Genomic DNA, 20,361 nt, shown 5'->3' on the forward strand with positions numbered 1-20,361 from the left:
AGAAGAGTCAAGTTTTAAATAAGAAAAAACTGAAACTCTTTGGTTATTTTTTTAGCGTGATGCTAATGGTCTAATCAGATTCAATGAATTATGCTAAGCTATGCTAAAAGTGGTACCGACAGACCCGGAGTTCGGCTGAATGGATTCCAAAACTGTAACAAAAATCTAATGTTTAACTCTAGGGAATCTGGAAAATGTCAATTTTTCAAAAAAAGTGGAGTGTCCCTAAAAATCAGCATCTTGAGAAAACACACCCATCTAGGATCACTTACAGTGAAAAAGAAGCTCTGGGTATTCATTTATTCAAAAGAATAGTCAATCAAAAGGCACTCACTTTTTTAGTTGTCCTCACATCTCATTGGCTGAGATGTCTACAATGGGTGAGTTTTGGCGAAGTGATTGAAGTTAATGTGGGCTGCCTATTTCACCGGCTAAATCTAGCAGAAATCAGCTGAAACTGCTTACATTACCTTTAATTAATTGAATTTTTGTTACGGTTATGATTTGATAAATCGCCCCTCCCAGCCAAAGTTCGGAAGTCACAGGAAAAAATGGAGCAGCGGGGGAGAAGAACTTCCTCTGGGAAAAGGAAATGTAGGAAAGCGAGAGAGATGATGAGGAATGGAAGCACAATATCTTGGTAATTGCCAGTCAAGCCCGAATAAAACGCTGAGTCGGTTCATTAGCGGGGGACGTTATCGGCAGTATTGTGTGTTCATTTGCCATTATAACTGTCATCTTTTAATGGAAATTAGCCTAGTTTTTGTCCTCTCTTTTCATATGGAGTTTGTTGCGTTCCGCATACATCAGCAGAACAGAAAGAGAGATGGTGAACAACCAGAGTAGGAATTTTAGCTAAGGTGGACAGTTCTCACAGCACAGAGACTATTTATCTTCCTTCTAAAGTGGCGAATTGTTAATGCCGGCCCTAAGTGATTCCATCTATCTCTGATTTCACGCAACCCATTGAAACGTCTGTGTTGTCCTCTACGGAGCCATTTTCAAAACAGTGAAGTGCGCTGGAGATCTGATTTCATTACTGTGAGAGGAGAAGAGATAGTCTCTGTGTGTGTGCGTTAACTCCTCGATCTTCTGTTTTGTCTTTACCGACTGTCTGTGTCATTGCGACCCATTAAAATCCCGAATGAAATTGTGCTGCGTTCACAGATAACTGATTGTCATGGAAACACTGGCACTTCTTTGTTCCTCTACAGAACAACACAGCATCCCATATTAAACTGCCATACTGCTGCTATCGCAGCAAATTTGACCACGGACACGTGTTAGTCCCAACACGACGGGAACTGATGTAATAAGGGCTGTACTTTCTCCACATTTTCATTTCAGTAAGCATCGGTGTTATGAGGCTATTACCAGCTTTACAGCTGAGCTAAGATCAGCTCTCTGTTATAGCTAATGAAGGGGAAGGTTATGATTTTGAAGGCAGAAACTGATCTAGAGGAAATAGTTATGTGAGAGCGCTTTCCCCTTCCCAGAAGTCCCACAATTTGCTTTGATTGGCCCATCAGTCTTGTTTACCGGGGGCACGGCTGCTTCTCGCACCTCTTCTAAACTCTTTTTCAGTAAATAAAGCTCACTGTAATTCCTCCTGGATGCTGAAGGGAAAGAGTTTCATAGATGATAACTAACGCTTACCTTCTTCCCACTCTCTCACTCTGACTTATGTGTAAACCACCCTCTCCCTTTCTCTCCAGAAACACACAATTTCTCCTCCTTTCATTCTCGGTCAACTCTTCAGAGGCAGGCTGGTTTTACAGTGAACAAAGGCCAAGTGAGCACACAACACATCCATAATGAATGAAGGCAGGCTGTTTTAATGACCGGGTCCTGGAGGAGTCACATCACAAAGATCCCCCCCACCATGAGCTCTGTTTCTGGGATAATGATGTCACCCCTGGCCCCAACCAGGTCTAGGGGAACCTGCTTCTCGGTAAGCTTTAATTATCTGTTTGATAAATGCTGGGTGGTGGAGGATGCTAGCTCAGGTTTGCTTCAGAACTGAAGAATGGTGACCTTGACGGTTGAGGAGAGGTCACATGAGTGTGCAACGTATTTGTACAACAAAAAAAGCAGTTTTGAAGTGTAGCGAGATGAACATTTGATCATGAAGGATGCAACATTCTGCAACATACAGTACTGTTAGTGAAATTAAAAGAATGGCACTTCGGTGGTGTGCATTGAATAGATAGATCAATCACTCTAATTGCTGCGGTCCGTTGCCTCCCATGCATAGAGGACATGTCTTGGGCTCACCTGTAAGTAATGGTGCTGAATGATTGATGGTTGATCTTTGCTGGTTTGGGAGTGTAGGGTGGGCATCACAGGGCCAATTTAGTCACAGTGGCTTGGGAAATGAGCAGATCTGATCGTGTTTAAAAGACAGAGTAGCTGTCTGCGAGCCAGGAATGCAAGTTGAGGGTTAATGATAGCCTTCTATGACACGGCAGACAAAGCAATGACATTAAATGCACTTTATACTCACAAAAATTGTGATATAAGAAGTGACGGATGCTGTGTGGATTTACTTGAGTGAAGCTCGATATACATTATTTCAAGTAGAGAAAGATGGACGGATATGATAGGTAACAGCAGACATTGAATTATTAAAGGGCAAGGGGCACTTCAAAAACAAAAGACTCCTCTGCTCATGAAGATGAATTCAATCTTATCTGTCTTGTGGTCATTCTCTGTGTTTATTCGACTGACATCCCATAATGCATCATCTGCAGCCCTTCTAACAGAGAAACCTAAAAGGTGTCATTAATGAGTTACATAATAATATATCTGGAAAGGCTGCTAATGAATTTAGGGACAAATGAATGATCTCTAAAGGCCAAGGCATACAGTACACTATGTACTTACCTTTACGTTGTTTCAGATTATAATGAGTTTTATCTGTGGAACACAAAGTCTTAAAAATGCAGGATGTTGGTGTTTATTTGATGCAACGAACACCCATATAGACCAAACTTGAGTAAATAATGATAATTTTCTGTACAGCACATGGTATCTCATGGCAATTTGTGCAATCTTGCCTTCTCCAAAGTGATGTCACATTGTAAAAATTCATACAAAATTGCCATCTTGTAAAATAGTCGGACCATCATAGAATGAGGCCTAGTCCGTACACGCAAAAACCTGCTATGAAGTGCTGTCAATAGCATGCCAAACCAACAGATGGTTATATATCCCTAACCGTAAAGCTATGTTGGCCAATCAGAAGCCATTGCAAAAATCTTCACCCTGGCAGGAGTTTTTAATAAAAGTTTGGTTTTAGTCACCTGATACTGAATTTGCGTGTGGATGAACGGCCAAACAGCATAGAAAAAGTTAGGGTTTTAAAAATACCTGTCAATGTGTGGACAGGGCCTAAGATGTCTCCTTTCAGAATTACCCACCATCCCCCTACAACAGCAGGAGGCTAGACATATTTTGGGGGGGTCACTTCTTTCTCATTTTCCTCTTCTCTTTTATCCCACGCCTTTCCTTTCTTCCTTGTTTGGCTAATCTTCACAGACGTGCCGCGGCTGTCACTTCTGGAGGTGGATGCCGGGCCAGGCCATGGCTAGGTAGAGAGCCCCCCTCTGGGCCTGAAGTCTGGTGTTCCCCACCTCCATCCCTTCCATCTTGCAACCGCCACCTTTCTAACTTCCTGAGCGACTCCAAAATGTGACCCCCACCCCCTACGGCTTCCTATCGGTAATCGTCCCCAGCTGTAGAGAGCAGATCTAAATAAGACCGTGGGGAAAAGAGATTTGTAATTTCAGAGAACCATAGAAACAAGAAAAAGGAGGAAATTGGTGGCAGACCACAGAAATTAGCATTTTTGGGCCTAAGCAGACATTAAAGATTGAGGAATCGCTAAGTTTCCCAGAGTGTTGCTAGAGATGATGAGAAAGTACGGAGGTCAACATCAATGGGTTATATATGGACCCTATGTACAGAGGCCACAGACAGGGCATATTGTCATACAGTTCTCCTGCTGAGCAAATACGGGCTGGGATCCATCTATTATTGATACTTGTTTAGCTGTGCCACCTCTGGTCCATTTGGCTGCCATTCCGGCACTTCATGGAGGCAGATAGTGTACTGTGAAAACTTAAAACTGGTAGACAATGTTATTTAAATCTTAATTAGACCTAATTAACATTAACAGTGAAAAATATAATGACTGAAAACTGTATTATATGAACTCTTCAACCTTTCAATGAACAAGCCAGGTGAAAAAGAAATATATTTAAATTGTTTTGGACATACTTAATATATTTAAATTACACTGCTGACATTTCAAATCGAGTCCTCTGGTGAGACACGATCACCATATAATTTAACAGTTTCAGTTTATACGTTTTATGCACACAATCGCATGCACATCGGGTATTGAACAATCAGAAAGCAGCCATGATGTGCTGAATCACAAGAATCAGGTTTAGTCATGTATATGCATTTTAAGCATATCTTTGGAAAATTAATATATGATGCACTTGAAGTGATATGATGTTGAAATGCTAGGTGAAATTTCAATGTTGGCTTATTACGATTCATGTATTATTTTTTGAAAAAGTATGCTTGTGTTTGCATACTTCTTAAAGGGGTATTAAGCATATTACCAGCATACTTCTAGTACACTTAATATAAATACATCAAAAATATGCTTAAGTTTAGCATATTTTTAAAAAATGCAATTAAGCATAAATGTATTACCAGCATACTTCTAGTACACTTTTTACAAATATATTTAAATGCAATTTAACATATTTTGAATACACTTTAAATAACTATGTTGAAAATACAAATTATTATAAACATACAAATTGAATTTTAAGTATATTTTTAGTACATTTAATACTACATCTTTTTGACCTGAGAACATAAGCAGAATTCATGCCAGATATTCACAGTGGTGTATATTTTAGCTGCCTATTGTTAAAGTTAATATGAATCCAGTTGCTATGTTAATATCATAATATATAGATTTGGATTAAAATCTGCGTTGTTTCCTTACTTTTCGGGTTTTTGTTTTATTTGGTTAAATATTAATTTAAACCTAGTCTTAATAGGGAATCATGCCGCTTGTCCTAATTGCTGTTTGTGGTTTAGCACAAAAAGGCCAACTCCAAGAATTCCAGGTTTGGAATTCTGACAGTAGGCACTGGGAATCATATCCAGTAACTGAATATGATAATCAGGTTCTGGAATGTTGACAGTTTGGCATATTCTGCTCAGTCCTGCTGTGTGCAGTGGAAAAATCCCAATCTTTGCTATCAGCAAGTTTCCCAGTGGATGTCTGAGATTATTACAGCAATAATTCAAAATCACACACACATGCACACACGCGGATTTTCATGTTTTGTGGGGATATTCCATAGATGTAATGTTTTTTTATACTGTACAAACTGTATATTCTATTCTATTCCATTCCCCTAACCCAAACCCAACTCTCACAGAAAACTTGTCCTATTGCAGATTTTTAAAGAACATCATTCTGTTTAATGTATAATCAGGTTGTTTCCTTATGGGTACCTCAAAGTGTCCCCACAAGTTCAGCAATTTACCACAACGTGATGGTTAAGCAGGTACACATACACACAATTTCATGTCAGCTTTGTTAAAATAGTGTTCAAATATTTAGACATAGGGGATGGCAAAATATTTTCTTGTGATTATTATATAAACATACTATAATAACTGAGTTGACAACAGAACCCACACATTGTTTTAAGCTTCGCAGTTTAATAAGCGTACAATGTCATGGTGTTAAGTGGTCAAATGTTAATTCATTTTGACAGATTTAAGTGTGAATAACAGCTGTCACATTGAGAACAACGCTGTGCCAGTTTAAAGTTTGCCTGTGGAGAAAATCAAGCTTGTTTATGTCTGTGTGGTGTTTTCATATGCTTTAAAACAACCCATGTGCAAATCCATCAGTCAACAGCATTGCTGAGTATTTTCTTCTTAAAACTCCAGAGGCTCGAGTACTTAAGCAGTACATCTGATCTGTCTTTTATACATCTGATAATACTCTTCAGGGATATGAAGGATGCAATACTACTCTATGGGGCAGTTTCCCGGAGAGAGATTAGACTAGTCCTAGACGAAAATAATTTTAAGAGCTGTCCAAACTAAAAATAACTTGCATTGACATATCTTAAAATACATCAGTGCCCTTTGTTTTGCCTCAAAATGCACACACGTAATGTTTTTAGTAGTGCATGTTTATTAAAACTAGTTATATTTCCTAATTAAAATAAGGCGTAGTCTTGGCTTAAGCTAATCTCTGTCCGGGAAACCACCCCTATAGGTACTTAAAGGGATAGTTCGGACAAAAATGATGACACTGTCTGAGATGCATATGTCCATCATTTTTCAGATGAACACATTTTCAGTTATTTTAGAAAATGTCTTATATCTTCCAGCTACTAAACAGTAAAGTTACGGGGTCCATCTCCTTTATGTCCAAAAAATGTACATGTATTCTTCCCATAAAAAAAATCCAAACGGCTCCAGGATGTTAAACAAAGGTCTTCTGAGGGTAATCCGTGCAGTGTTGTTGTAGAAATATCCATATTTAAAACTTTATAAACTAAAACAACCAGCTTCCGGTAGCGCTGCCATCTTTATTTACGTTTATAACGTTTTAAATATGGATATTTCTACAACAACACTGTGCGGATTACCCTCAGAAGACTCTTTATTTCTACAACAACACTGTGCGGATTACCCTCAGAAGACCCTTGTTTATCATCCTGGAGCCGTTTGGATTTTTTTGGTGGGGGGGTATATGCACATTTTTTGGTCTTGAAGAAGATATAAGACATTTTCTAAAATAACTGAAAATGTGTTCGTCTGAAAAAATGAAGAACATATGCATCTCGGGCGGCTTCGGGGTGAGTGGATCATGGGTTTGATGTCAATTTTGGCCGAACTATCCCTTTAAGATTAACATGAGATTAGCAGAAACACTGAGTGTTGTGTGACTTTTAAGGCATATAAGGCAACAGGCCATATTTTGTTTACCAAAAAGTTAATGATGATAGCAAACTGTTGATCAGTTAATTTGATATTAGAAAAGTTTGATGTGAAATGTTTGTTTGAGTTCTTATTGAAATCATTTGTGATTTTTCTTTCATTACTATGAGCGATGATGAAAGCGCAAGACATCAACCTTCAATCTTGCAGACTTGGGCAGTCTTGTGTGCTGTAGTGACAATGAGGAAGATGAAATAAAATCAGAATGTGCAGTGACAGCGCCATTGGTTATCAATAGTTGTGTGAGAAATAAGCAGTTTTCTTTTGTATCAAGATGGTGCCAGGAGACTTTGACAGCATCTGACTATAGCACCTCAAGTTTGTTCTGATATTGAGGATTGTTTCAAAATAATAAGCATTAAAATAATTGCTATCACCTTAATTGTCAATAGTAAAGTCTACAGTAAGAAATAATTCAAATGAATTACCAGACCCCTGTACATTTCCCATTTTAAGACTCAAACTCAAAAAAATCAATCTGGTGACCGTAGTATTGATGTTTTAACTTGGCTGTTCTAAATCTGTTTGGCAGCTAAAAGCCCAAAAAGATCCGTCAGAACTGTCCATCTTTTCTTCTTAATTCAGGCTTCTGTTAGCAGCTGACAGCTACAATGAGAAAATGGCAGTCAGAGAAATTCACAACACTTAAAAGAAGACATAAAAGCAGATATTACTCTCTCAGAGCAGACTAGGTATCTTCCATACCACATGATTCAGCGCAATGGCAGTAAACGATGAAAAATGACCCATCTTTCTCCAAATCTGTCCATTCTGCTCTCTTTCGATATTCAGTTATACGTTGAAAACCTGCAAGGTTTGTGACATATGACATGTCATCTCTCTCAAATGCAGCCATTTGACTCATCTATTGGATTGTTTTACATCCATGCAGAGGGATATGAACTTCATATTTTAAGTAAGGTGTAATTCTGACTGACATGGTCCCTCTCCTTCTAGTATTGGTAGAAATGTGTGACCTTTTCTGCCTCACTGTTGAGTAATGCTCCGTTTCACATGTAAATCACATCATTTGTCTCATAGTTCAACAGGGGATCCATTTTGTACTTATTACATTTTGGACCCTTAACCTTTCCTAGCGATGCAGCGGATAAAACGTTCCACACACTTCATGTTTACACATTCAGTCTCTTTCACTACCATGTGAAATATATTAAATTGTTACTCATCTAAATCATAAAATCTGGCACTGGCCAAAACATTTTTAGTGCAAGGTGTTAGAAATAAATGGGTTTTAAGTAGTTACTTAAACTAATAGTGAAAGCATTATTTATTTTATTAGGTTCCCATGACTCTTTCCCAAAACCAAGTGAGCAGGATTGCTGTCTACATAGAAAGCTGCCTTTATGGGCACAATGAAATGAAACCTTGTGATGGGATTTCGGGAAAGCTCTACGTACGTAGGCAGCACTCACAAATAATGTTTGTCACATGAGCCTTAACCCACAATACATATAGCACACACAAGTATGAATTGTGTTTTATTAGATTGAACTGTTTGTACTTTAGTATGTGTTTCTTGAGTATCTTGAGTCATCCACCATTTTGAATGAATGTTTACTTGGACCTAGTTGTAGTGCATTCTGGGATAGGACATTGACTTTAATGCTGTCTGTAGGCTTGTGGCTTTTAGTCCTGCAAATGTTGTCCAACTGTACAATAGCAGAGTAAAGATCTATTCCTACAGATCACAGTGTTTGTAGGATGGAGTTAAATTATGTCTCTGGGGTCAGTTGCTCCAGTTTAGTACAGGTCAATGCATTTTTTTCTCTGTACAGGAAGTGCATGTATCTCTCTCCCTCTCTCTCTCTCTCTCTTTCTCTCTCTCTCTCTTTCTCTCTCTCTCTCTTTCTCTCTCTCTCTCTCTCTCTCACATCAGTTCGATAGTTCTAACCCATTTGCTCTAAATTAACTGTTTATCTCAAATCTCATCTCCACGCTCGCAGGTTGAACAATAATCAATAGTGCCGTATTGGATCAGACCTTTCCTTCCCACCATTAGGGTCTGCTGATCTAAAACACTTATCCTTGAATAATCTGCAGCATTAGGATCAATCTGCCTCCCCGTGTTCAATGTCTGGGAGGCAGAGTAAACTGCAGCCCTAATGTAATGGAAGTCACCTCCAGACGGCAGATTGACAAAAGGTTTGCATGTTTGGCAAACATGTGATCACCTGCTCTCTCTAGAACTTTTTTTCTAATTGTTAAGACATGTAAAGTATGGCACCCAGAGACATAGTAAAATAAAGGGATGAAACTTCATGTCCTTCTATGCTCCATCTCTCCATCTCATATGAAAAAAAGGAAAAACTTTATCCATTACTGGCCAGATGAAAAGTGCCAAAATCTTCTGTAATGACAGCATGCAGATCAGGGTGGGAGAACAGTAAACCATAACCCCATTCACATAGACATTTGGTCCCACAAAATACCCGTAAAATTGCCAGACAAGCTTCTGTGTAAACGTAAACACGTCCCGTAAATTTTCTGGGATCGTTGTCGGAAAGGGGACCCAGTAAGATACACGGAAAACCCTCTGTGTGAACAAGAAGCCGAAACAATGCCGTAACAGGCGTGTCGTAGTGAGGACCTGCACGTCATTACAACAAAAATTATGGTTTAGCTTTTTAAAACGAGAGATTTACATTCAGATCAACATTCACGACGAGAAATGTCGCAAACTAGACTGAAGCAGTTATCAGGAAATTATAAATGAGACGCATAAACAATGCTGCGCGCGTGACAACATAAAGTTGGTTCAACTCTTTAAAATAAGGGATTTAATGTACATGCAGATCAACATTCACGACAAGAAATGTCAGCAAACTGGACTGAAGCAGATATCAGGTAAGGGATTTAATGTACATGCAGATCAACATTCACGACAAGAAATGTCAGCAAACTGGACTGAAGCAGATATCAGGTAAGTTAGCTCGTCACTTACCGCGCTGAAGCGGAGATCATTCAGCAGCATAAAATATTATCGCGCCACATGCTCATTTTAGCTTATAATAAGCAAAAATGCCCGCACGTCATCCCAAAAAGATATATCGTTCAGCTCCTCAAAACGGGGGTTTTAAATGCATATTAACAATCACGATGAAAAATGTCTGAAAACTGGATTAAAGCAGAGATCAGGGAGCTAATATCCAGTCTGAAGCTGACATCACTCACCAGCATAGAACTTTAAAGTCTTATCATAAACAAAAATGCACACAAGTGGTTTCTGGAGAGATAAATAATAAATTATATGCAAACTTCAGACGCTGAAGAAAGTGCAGGTCTTTAAAAAGGTCACGATTCTTTCCGGGACCTTGTAGATTCTGGCAAATCATTGTCAGTGTTAATGATCAAAAAAATCATTCTCTGGAATGTCTGTGTGAAAAGGGCCCATCTTTCCAGATTTAAGCTTTACCTAGCATGACTGGTAGAGCATTGTGTTAGCAGCCCAAAGAACCCATGACAGGTTTGATCAACAGGGAACACACAGACTGGATAAAAGCGTCTGCCAAATTCATAAATGTTAATATTTTTTTTCCAGCAGAGCTCTTGCATTATATTTTACGCTCACATAATATATAGAAGATCTCAGCTGATTTTTGTTTGTTTAAATAAAATGCACTCACAGTGTAACTGATATCACATTGTCTGTGATTATAGCATCACAGTGTGGCTTCAAGCTGCCGCTGTCACTTGCGATCTTGACTAGTGTGTTTCATCAGTGTTATTTCTTTAGCAGGTGTGATGGACACGACTTAATCTTAAATATGACTGGCGTTGTTTGCTTACAGTTCTGTAGCTCAGCGAATTGATATTTCATCATGTTAGGTAATTGGTATAAAAATGAGGTCGGAGTTAAAAGGTGTTTTAACCTGGGTGTTAAAAGGATGCAGTGGTGAAAACCATGCGGGGTAAAATCTCCCTGGTAACGCAACAGATGCCATGGCAACCTTGCCCAATCTCTTCCAAAAACTGGTCTGTGTGCCAGTTGTATTAGCAGTGAAATAGTCCGTGGGGCTTGTAGAGATAAAAAGAACCAATGCAACCTGTAACTATGGTCTGAATGACCTGACTGAAGAATTGCTTGGCAACAGATCACGTGATCCTTGTGGGTTTTATGGAAAATTGTACCAGAGAACAATTTTATTGCTCAGGGTTTTCTCTTTTCTAACTCATGTGAAATAACGCAGCTTTCTGATGAATCTGGGATTGAACTGATATTTTAACTATATCATCAAATAAACTAGATAACAGCTAAGCCATTTTGGTTTCTGAAGAATTTTTCTTCATGATTAAATTTTTGACATTTAATAGCAAACTTTGGTATCTTGGGTACAGTTTGAAACATTGCTGAGATCTTTTATAAAACTCCAGATCATCAAAGATTACTGGGCATAATTTTTTTCTCGGTTACTTTCTGTGTTTTATCTTTTATTTTCAATTATTGCTGTCTATATGAAACATTTAAGATTTATTTTATTTATAGTTACCAAGCAGATTGTTTCCCATTTACATGACTACAAAGAGATCCACAGTTATGATTCTCAAAGATGTGATATCTCCAGACAGCTGTCTGTAAAAGAAGAAAGATTAAACTTCCTAGGCATTTCTGTAAACCTGCAGGTCTTTTGAGGCTTGTGTCAAGAGTTATCTAGTGCTTGAAAGAGATAGATTGTCTTATGTGCTGGCAGGCCTGATAGAATTCTGGGTAAAATATCAAAATGGATGAAGTTCAAACAGTCGTTATTGTATATGAAAGTGAAAGTAGATTAATGTTGACCTTTCTGATGTTTACTTATGCCTGTGATGAGAAGTTATTGTGGGGAGCTTTATCAGTGTAACAGTGTGAATGAGAGAAAAGAGTCAAAACAGATTACCGTTACTCAGTCGGAGACCGGTATTCATTACAGTCTTCACAAGTCAGGACTGATCTGTCTGCTTGACTCTCTCTCCCCCTTTCTGTCCGTCTCTTTCTCCATATGAAAAAAGAATGAGACATTTTTAATATCTATCTTGTTTTTTTTCCCAGAAAGAAAATGTAGATCAAATAGAGACTTTCACTAAAATCTGCACACCTATTCTGAGAAAAAGACCCCAATAACCTCACATACCTCTTTGAATAGAACAGTTTTCTTTCTTAGGTCAACATATTTCTTAATGAAACAGAAAGTGGAGGTGCGGACAGTAACTCCACATTATCCATGCTTTGTTACCTGTTATTGCTAGACAAAGGTAGGGGCAGTTAGGAGCAGTGACATGCATGATTTTTATAAAGCATTTGTTTAAAAAAAAAAATGTAATTCGGTAGCACTTATTTCTAAAATATATACAGTACTGTGCACAAGTCGTAGGCCACCATGTTACCATTAGATTTGTTGTTTTTGTAATTGTATAGTGATCATCACTAGCGTAGCCAGGATTCACAATGTGGGTGGGCCCAGAGAAAATCAGGTGGGCCTTAACCAAAAATGCATCTGTTATCAAAATTTACAAACACACAACTACACCAGCTTCAATATAGCACCATTTAATAAGAACAAAAGCCTGTATGGGCCCTATTTTAACAATCTAAGCGCAATGTGCAATAAACCCATAAGAGTCTCATCTCCTTTACAAGCCAGGTGGCTGGCGTCATCCCGATTCCATATTTTAGCAGAATTTGTAAACTAAAAAACTAAGCGGAGGAAGAAGACCACCAGTTTAAGATTGATAACGTTGTTTTTATGTGTAATGAAAGTGTTATTTTTTGGTATTAAAACCTTTAAAGGTCGTTTTCTTTCAGTCATGGAAGTAAAAATAGCTGGCTTTTAATTGCTGTAAATGCATTGATAGCCCAGATGATCAGTGTTATCTCAAAGAATATTTTACAAATATGCAAGAAAAGCTTTGTACTTTAAAAATACTTTAAATAGTAGCCTAATTTGTTGGTATTTGAGGAGTTTCGTTGCAAAATGAGATAACTCAGTTTTTTTCAGAAATCTTGTTTTTTGTGCATCTTGTGCATTGTTTTTTGTGCATCTTGTGCATTACAATTAATATCAATTCAACTGCAGTTGGTTTGTTTTAAACCTTCATAACTTAAAAAATACAGCTAAGTAGCACTATAAAACAAAATGATAACATGATAACATAATAATAATTTGACAAAAATGTTAAAAACGGAGTTCTCTCGTTTTGCAACGAAATTCTTCATTTAAACCTTTAAAAGTCATTTTCTTTCAGTCATGGAAGTAAAAATAGCAGGCTTTTAATTGTTGTAAATGTATGGATAGCCTACATGATCAGTAATCTCAAAGAATAATTTACAAATATGCAAGAGGCTTGTACTTTAAAAATAGTTCATTTGTAACAAACAGGAGATAAATCATTTTTTTGTAATTGTATAGTGCCGTGCCGTTTTAGCACTAGAACAGAGCCGTGTGTTTTGAAAAATAACTCTTTCACCGCCAGCGTTTTGCCATAGGGCAATACTTCCGGGTTTAAAAAGTTGCGGAAGTGCGCCACCTGGTGGATAATAGCGGTATTGCGGAAAGACAGAAAATCTCGTCATTGGCGGGGAAGCGTTTTCTCTTAATTGACGAGATATCTCGTCAATGGCGGGGAAAGAGTTAAGCATAACATAAAAACGTTTCTCATCCCATCATATCCAGAGGTACAAAATCATCATATATAATAAATCTTTGGGGTAGCATTAAAAAAATTCTAAATAAATGCAATATAAACACACCTCGCTTTCAGACCAAAAGCCTCATGGGCGCAAATGTTATCTGCAAAGACTTTTCTTCTTTTAGCTGCTGAACCGTCACCTCATGTTCAGAATCCTCAACGGTGATGTTAAAGGGTGCACCATCAAGCTGTAAAGTCTTCTCACCAAAGGTCTTGTGACCTTCATTCTAAGACAATGAAGCAGCGCAGCTCTCATTATTCCTTACGTGTCAGCCTTAAACCGGGTGTTCATTTCTATGATGTGGGGTGTAGGAGGGGCGAGGAAGCTGTTCGAAATGCGCTTTTTATTACATACTATCACAAAATTAACTTATTTCTTATTATAATAGCAAACAAGAGTTTAAAAAAAAGATTTATTTTATAGGTCAATAGTGATAATTGCAACATAATTTACTCATTAGGACAGGGCTATTCAATTGGCGGCCCGCGGGCCAAACCCGGCCCCCAAGGTAATTTGATCCGGCCCTTTATGTAGTCTGTAAAAAAGACATCTCTAAAATAAATTTAGTAAGTTAGACAACGGGCCGTACAGTTACGAGTTGATGCGCGTGCGTCTGTTTCATGCAGCATGAGCTGCAGAGCGCGAGTCACGTGACTGGTGCGAGCAGCTGTGTCACGTGATTATATTCCCGCTTTGGTCCACAAGTTCAAAGCGATCGCCTCCCCCGCTCGCGCCCGCGTCTCAAGACGCGATAGCTGACAGACAGTGGTGAGTTAAAGAGACCGAACTCTATGGTTGTTTTAACTTTATTTGTTGTATTTTAAAACACCTTTTCCGATAATTGTTGTCTGATATGTTTATGCTTATCCACAATGACGTTAGATAAAGGAAACTCGTTGAAACGATTTTGTGAACTAGATAAAAAGATCCTGCAGTTTCTCCAAAATTCAAAGCAGACAAAGGCTCAAATATTATGCGAGTCATCGTTCTCACACAAGAATGCAATTAAAACGAGTAACAGTAGTCACCCATCGCTCACAGCCCAGCACCTGCACCACTGTATGTGTATCGCGCTGACAAACATACACCTGATTTTACTGCTCTTGCGAAATCTAAAAACATATTCTGTTTATTAGAAGGTAGCCTACTGTTTGCCAAGTATTAAGATGGCTGTTGTAGTTTAAATAGGGCTACTGTAATAATTAGCTTTTGACAAAAAAACAGCAAAAAACAATTATGTTCCATATTATAAACTTTTTTGCTATGTGCACTGAAGTGAGTAAATGAGTTAAATTCTCAATAAGTGTGATATGGATCTTATTTACCTATTTAAATGAAGAATAAAGCTTACTTGGGCATCTTACAATGCACTTATGTTGTTATGCAGTTTTAAAATACAACATATGAACATATCTGTATGTAGAAAAAGCCAACTTTGACATCTAACAATGCACTAATGTTGTTGAATGCAGTTTCAAAATACATGTTTGTAGAAAAAGCCTATTGTACAATGCACTGATTTTGTTGTTGTGCAGTTTCAAAATACAACATGAATATGTTTAAATGTAGAAAAATGTAGTCATCATCACTGTTATATCTCCGGCCCCTCATTTAAGATACTTTTTATGAACTGGCCCCCACGACAAACTAATTGAATAGCCCTGCATTAGGATAACTAATAGGCGGGTGGGTGGGCCTAGCTGACAGGTGGGTGGGCCATAGCTACGTGACTGGTGATCATATATAATTATTTCTCAGGTTCTTTATTAGAATACAACCAGAAAATACAGGAAATGTGTATGTAGTATTAAAAACTGTATAAAAGTATAAGCTGAAGTGTCAAGTATTTAAGGTAAACTCCCCTTTCACTTGAGCAATAGCAGGCAGCTGCAGGATATCTTAAACCTAAATAAAATTAAATCCTCATTTCTAATTCTAATCGAATGACTTCAGGACTTCAGTCTCCTCAAAAAAGCTCAAGATTACTGATGCCTGTAGAAGACATTTAGTTCTAAAAGTTTTGTTTTTAATTTTGTGTACAAATTTCCTGTATTTTCTGTTTGTACCTGCTGATGGTGGCCTTTTGACTTTATATATATATATATATATATATATATATTAGGGCTGTCAAAATTAACGCGTTAATAACGCGTTAACGCAAATTCATTTTAACGCCACTAATTTTATTAACGGAGATTAACGCAACGCGCAATTTCTGTTTGACCCTTGGTCCAGCCCATAGTTGAATGAACAGAGACGCAGACAAATGTGACTCTCTCTAAATGAGTAAAAGGTTTTCATAGAAATAAGAACATTAAGCAAATCGTCTACCAAATCCAATGCTCTAAATGCTCGTTGGACATCTGATATGATCTTTATTTTTACGTCTGAGAGGTGGAACGTTACCGTCCTCCTAATGCTTAATCTAATACAAAGATGCGTCTCAATTCATTTTGGTTTCGCTTTTATGCATGACTTAGAAAATAGACTGCAGGACTTGCTTGATGTTAAAAGAGTCATTAAGAGAGACAAAGTTCGGTACCTGATTAATGTTAAAGAGTTATTAAGAGCGACAAGACTCAAAAGCGATCCCCTCACGCTGACTGACTGACATCTGAAGCGCGTGCACACAGACGCGCGAGTGCGAGACCCGGATATATAGACATCTACACAAAATTACAGTTTTACAAATATCTGTTTTGATAAGAATTCACGCAGGTAGGCTTTATAATCTGTTATGTTTTAAGTAAATGTTTGGTTAACTGTTGGGTAAAACTATCTGATGTGTAACATTATATTAGATCACTTAGATTTTAAGCAGTCTGTCTCAATGTCAATCAAACAAAAGGAAAAAAAGATGAACATACATTGATGATGTTTTTGCTTTGTGTGTGCTAAATCTATTAGTTTTACCAGTGATTTTAAGGTATTGATGTGGTAATATAATGTATGGATGTGGAAATGTTTGTGGTAATTTGACTCTTTCAACTTAAACACGTGTAGTTCTGTCATATTTTGTTATATTTCAACAAATCATGCATTGTTCTATGTTTTAATAGAGAATGTCAAAATATGAACAACTATTTTTTTTAAATTTGCTAATTCCGACTCAACTTGCCAGCACAGGTCACAAATGATGCAGCAGCAAACAAAAATGGAGAAAGAAAAATCTTCTGAAAGGAAAATTCATATACAAAACAATGGGTGGTGATTCTGTTAAAATGTAAACAGGCTGTTGTTAACATACATTTGCATAAAGCATCTATATATGTATATATGATTAGAATATTAAAAACCTGAAAAGTGTTAAATTAGGGTAAATTTAGAATGGATAAAAATGTGCGATTAATTTGCGATTAATCGCAGTTAACTCATGAAATCATGCGATTAATCTAGATTAATTTTTTTAATCTATTGACAGCCCTAATATATATATATATATATATATATATATATATATATATATATATATATATATATTCATACATACAACCAGTTATCACCTTAAAAATAGCCGTAAATGCTGAAATGGTGTGAAGAATAAATATAATATAATATAATATAATATAATATAATATAATATAATATAATATAATATAATATAATATAATATAATATAATATAATATAATATAATATAATATAATATAATATTATTGAAGCTAACAAACATGAACTTAAAACAGCAAAACTCAAAATTTGAAATAGATTTTTATTGTTTTTGTAAGAATTTTAATTTCTCTAACTTTATAGGTCTTAAAGGTATAGCGGAAGATTTTCTTTTTCCGTGTGGATCATCAAGACTATTGGTCACCCCAATTGTCAATCTGATAATATGTTTACGTAAGGCTGTCGTACGTGCTCGTCCCTAGGTTCACTATCTGCACATGCGCACTTTCAGTTCAACCTGATCTCACGAATTTCTGTGGGATAGTCACGGATTTTTTCCGTGGCATTCTCACAGATTAGTTACTCAACAGTTTTGTCCTATTTTCTTACCATTGTCGCTTCGGTTTAGTGTTAGATTTACATAAAATGACATCCTTACCCAAACCCAACTCTAACCCCAATGCCAGGCGACAATTGTTTAAAGTTTAGAAAATATAAAATAACAAATCATAAAAAATTTTTATAAACCGATACTTAAAGCGACATACTAACGCAAACACCAAATCTAACCCTAAACCGAAGTGACAATGGAAAGAAAATAGGAAAAAGCAGTTGAGTAACCAATCCGTAAGAATGACACGGAAAAAGACAGTCCGTGGCAGGGCCAGGGAAAAATGCAGAGATCTGTGAGAATGCCACAGAAAATGAGCACAAAATTCTGACTATCCTACAGGAACTTTGTGAGATTATGTTGTTCAGGTGTATGTGTGGTGGGCTACAGCTTCAGCCATTTATTGAAGCTTGCGTTCTCACCGTGTTTTTTCAAAATGTCTGAGGGTCGCAAGAGGAAAAGTGCCTATGAATTGTTTGACAAGAAGAGAAAGGCCTCTGGAAAAAGAAACAAGACCAGTGTTTTGGGGAGAATGTTTCACACGGTGGCGTGCGCTAAAAGCACAGGTTGGATTTCCCACTGATGCCTCAGTTGCGCAGGTTTTTACTGGACAGGTAAAGTTTGTCATGCTACTTGGAGAAATCCATTTAAAATCACTGATGGTAAAAGTTGATGTAAGCTATGATTAGCGATGCTAGCCCTGGCACAAGTCACGAACCGCGCAGACACGGTAAACATCTCATTGTATGAGCCATGCCGACAGCAACTTGTAAACAGAGTGAAGAGAAGAGGCTCGTGCATGCTCTCTTTCGTGCACATGTTTAATAGGCGTTTCCTCTCGGGAGCAGGTAGATTGTTGCGCATGTGCATTTTTTTAAATAGTGAAGGGACGGTTCTTTTCAAAAATTTGGGAAAATCTTCCGCTATACCTTTAACAACATGATCTCACAAAGTTCTGTGGGATAGTCACGGAATTTTGTGCTCATTTTTCCGTGGCATTCTCACGGATTTCCGCATTTTTCCGTGGCCCTGCTACGGACTGTCTTTTTCCGTGTCATTCTTACGGATTGGTTACTCAACTGCTTTTTCCTATTTTCAAACCATTTTCGCTTCGGTTTAGGGTTAGATTTGGTGTTTGCGTTAGTATGTCACTTTAACTATTGGTTTATACTATTTTTTTCTGATTTATTCTTTTATATTTTCTAAACTTTAAACAATTTGTCGCCTGACGTTGGGGTCTCAACAATTGTAATTTACATTTTTATCTCTTTAAAGGAATTTTAGAATACATCAGAGACCAAACAGTACTCGATTAAAACTGTCTGAGACCTTTACAGTATTATAAACAATGAGAAATCAACCTTTTGACAACATTGTCCAGATTATCTTCTGCTGTTCCTCTCATTTTATAATTTTACAACTTTATGACCCAGAAGTAGGATTTATTTTTACTTTGAAGTAAACAATATTTCCCCCTCAAGGTACCTCTACCAATTACCAATCAATGCTCTTTGTGTCTCGCACCTCATGTCACAAAAGCTGCAATGGCTTTTGGGAATCACCGACCACTAAAGCTAAAATCTGCCGTTAATTAAAATAATAATTCTTATCAAAACAGAGCAAAATAAATAAATAAAAGTCTCGCACGGATCACAGCGCATACCACAGAGTGTGAAGGGAGTCCTTCATGAATGAAGATGCATAGCTGTACTGTAATTAGTTTTGGGACTTATTATTTGATTGTGTGATGTAAAGTCCCCGGTCATGCACCAGTGAATAAGCGCATTGTGCCCATTCGCATTAACTGAGACCGTAATCCATCCTATCGCATACGCTGTGATACAAGCTGCACGTGTGAATCCCACCACATCTGATTTAATTAGTAACTGATAGCAATAAACAATGCTTGCTGAAGTGGAAACGGCAACTTCGGTTGAGATGCTTATTTGCGATGGTGTTTAACACAGAAGCTATTAAAAACTCAAAGGATGATTATGTTAGCAAATAGATTGCCACAAGAGTTGGAATCATAATCGCCACACAAAAATTGAAAAGGTTTCTGGGAAAAAAAACTGACCTGAAGTGAATAAATTGTGCATGTGAGATAAGTTGTTATGTTCATTAATTCGTTTTTATTATTATTTTAATTTATTATATTGTCTTTAAGTGTATTGTCTCTGAAGACATAAAGTGACTTGTAACTTTCAGATTAATTTTGTAAGAGTTTATTTAAAGCTGCCATCGGTAACTCTGGAGGATTGAGCAGTTTCCAAATGTTTACAATTTCATGTCCCTCCCCCACTACCACCGAGCCACCTCCCTTCTCGAGCTCGTCCTCGTCAGCGTGTGTGCACCAGTATTATTGTGAACGCATACTTAGCAAGAATACTTAGATTGCTTACATAACACTCTGAAACACAATCAATGGTTGATAAAGCACAATTACCTGTTGAGAAGAAATGTGGCAAGTTCTGCATCCAGCATGAACCCTTTAAAATCTTGTAGATTCCTCCACCTTCCAAATGCTGGTCCGATATTGATCCTCCAATTTTATTAGGGGCGCGGTCGCTTTGTATGTTTGTAATTCTTTTGATTGGTGGTTGTCCTAGCTCTGGTTGTTAACCGAG

This window comes from Misgurnus anguillicaudatus, chromosome 17 (genome assembly GCF_027580225.2).
Source record: "Misgurnus anguillicaudatus chromosome 17, ASM2758022v2, whole genome shotgun sequence".
NCBI classification, from domain to species: Eukaryota; Metazoa; Chordata; class Actinopteri; order Cypriniformes; family Cobitidae; genus Misgurnus; species Misgurnus anguillicaudatus.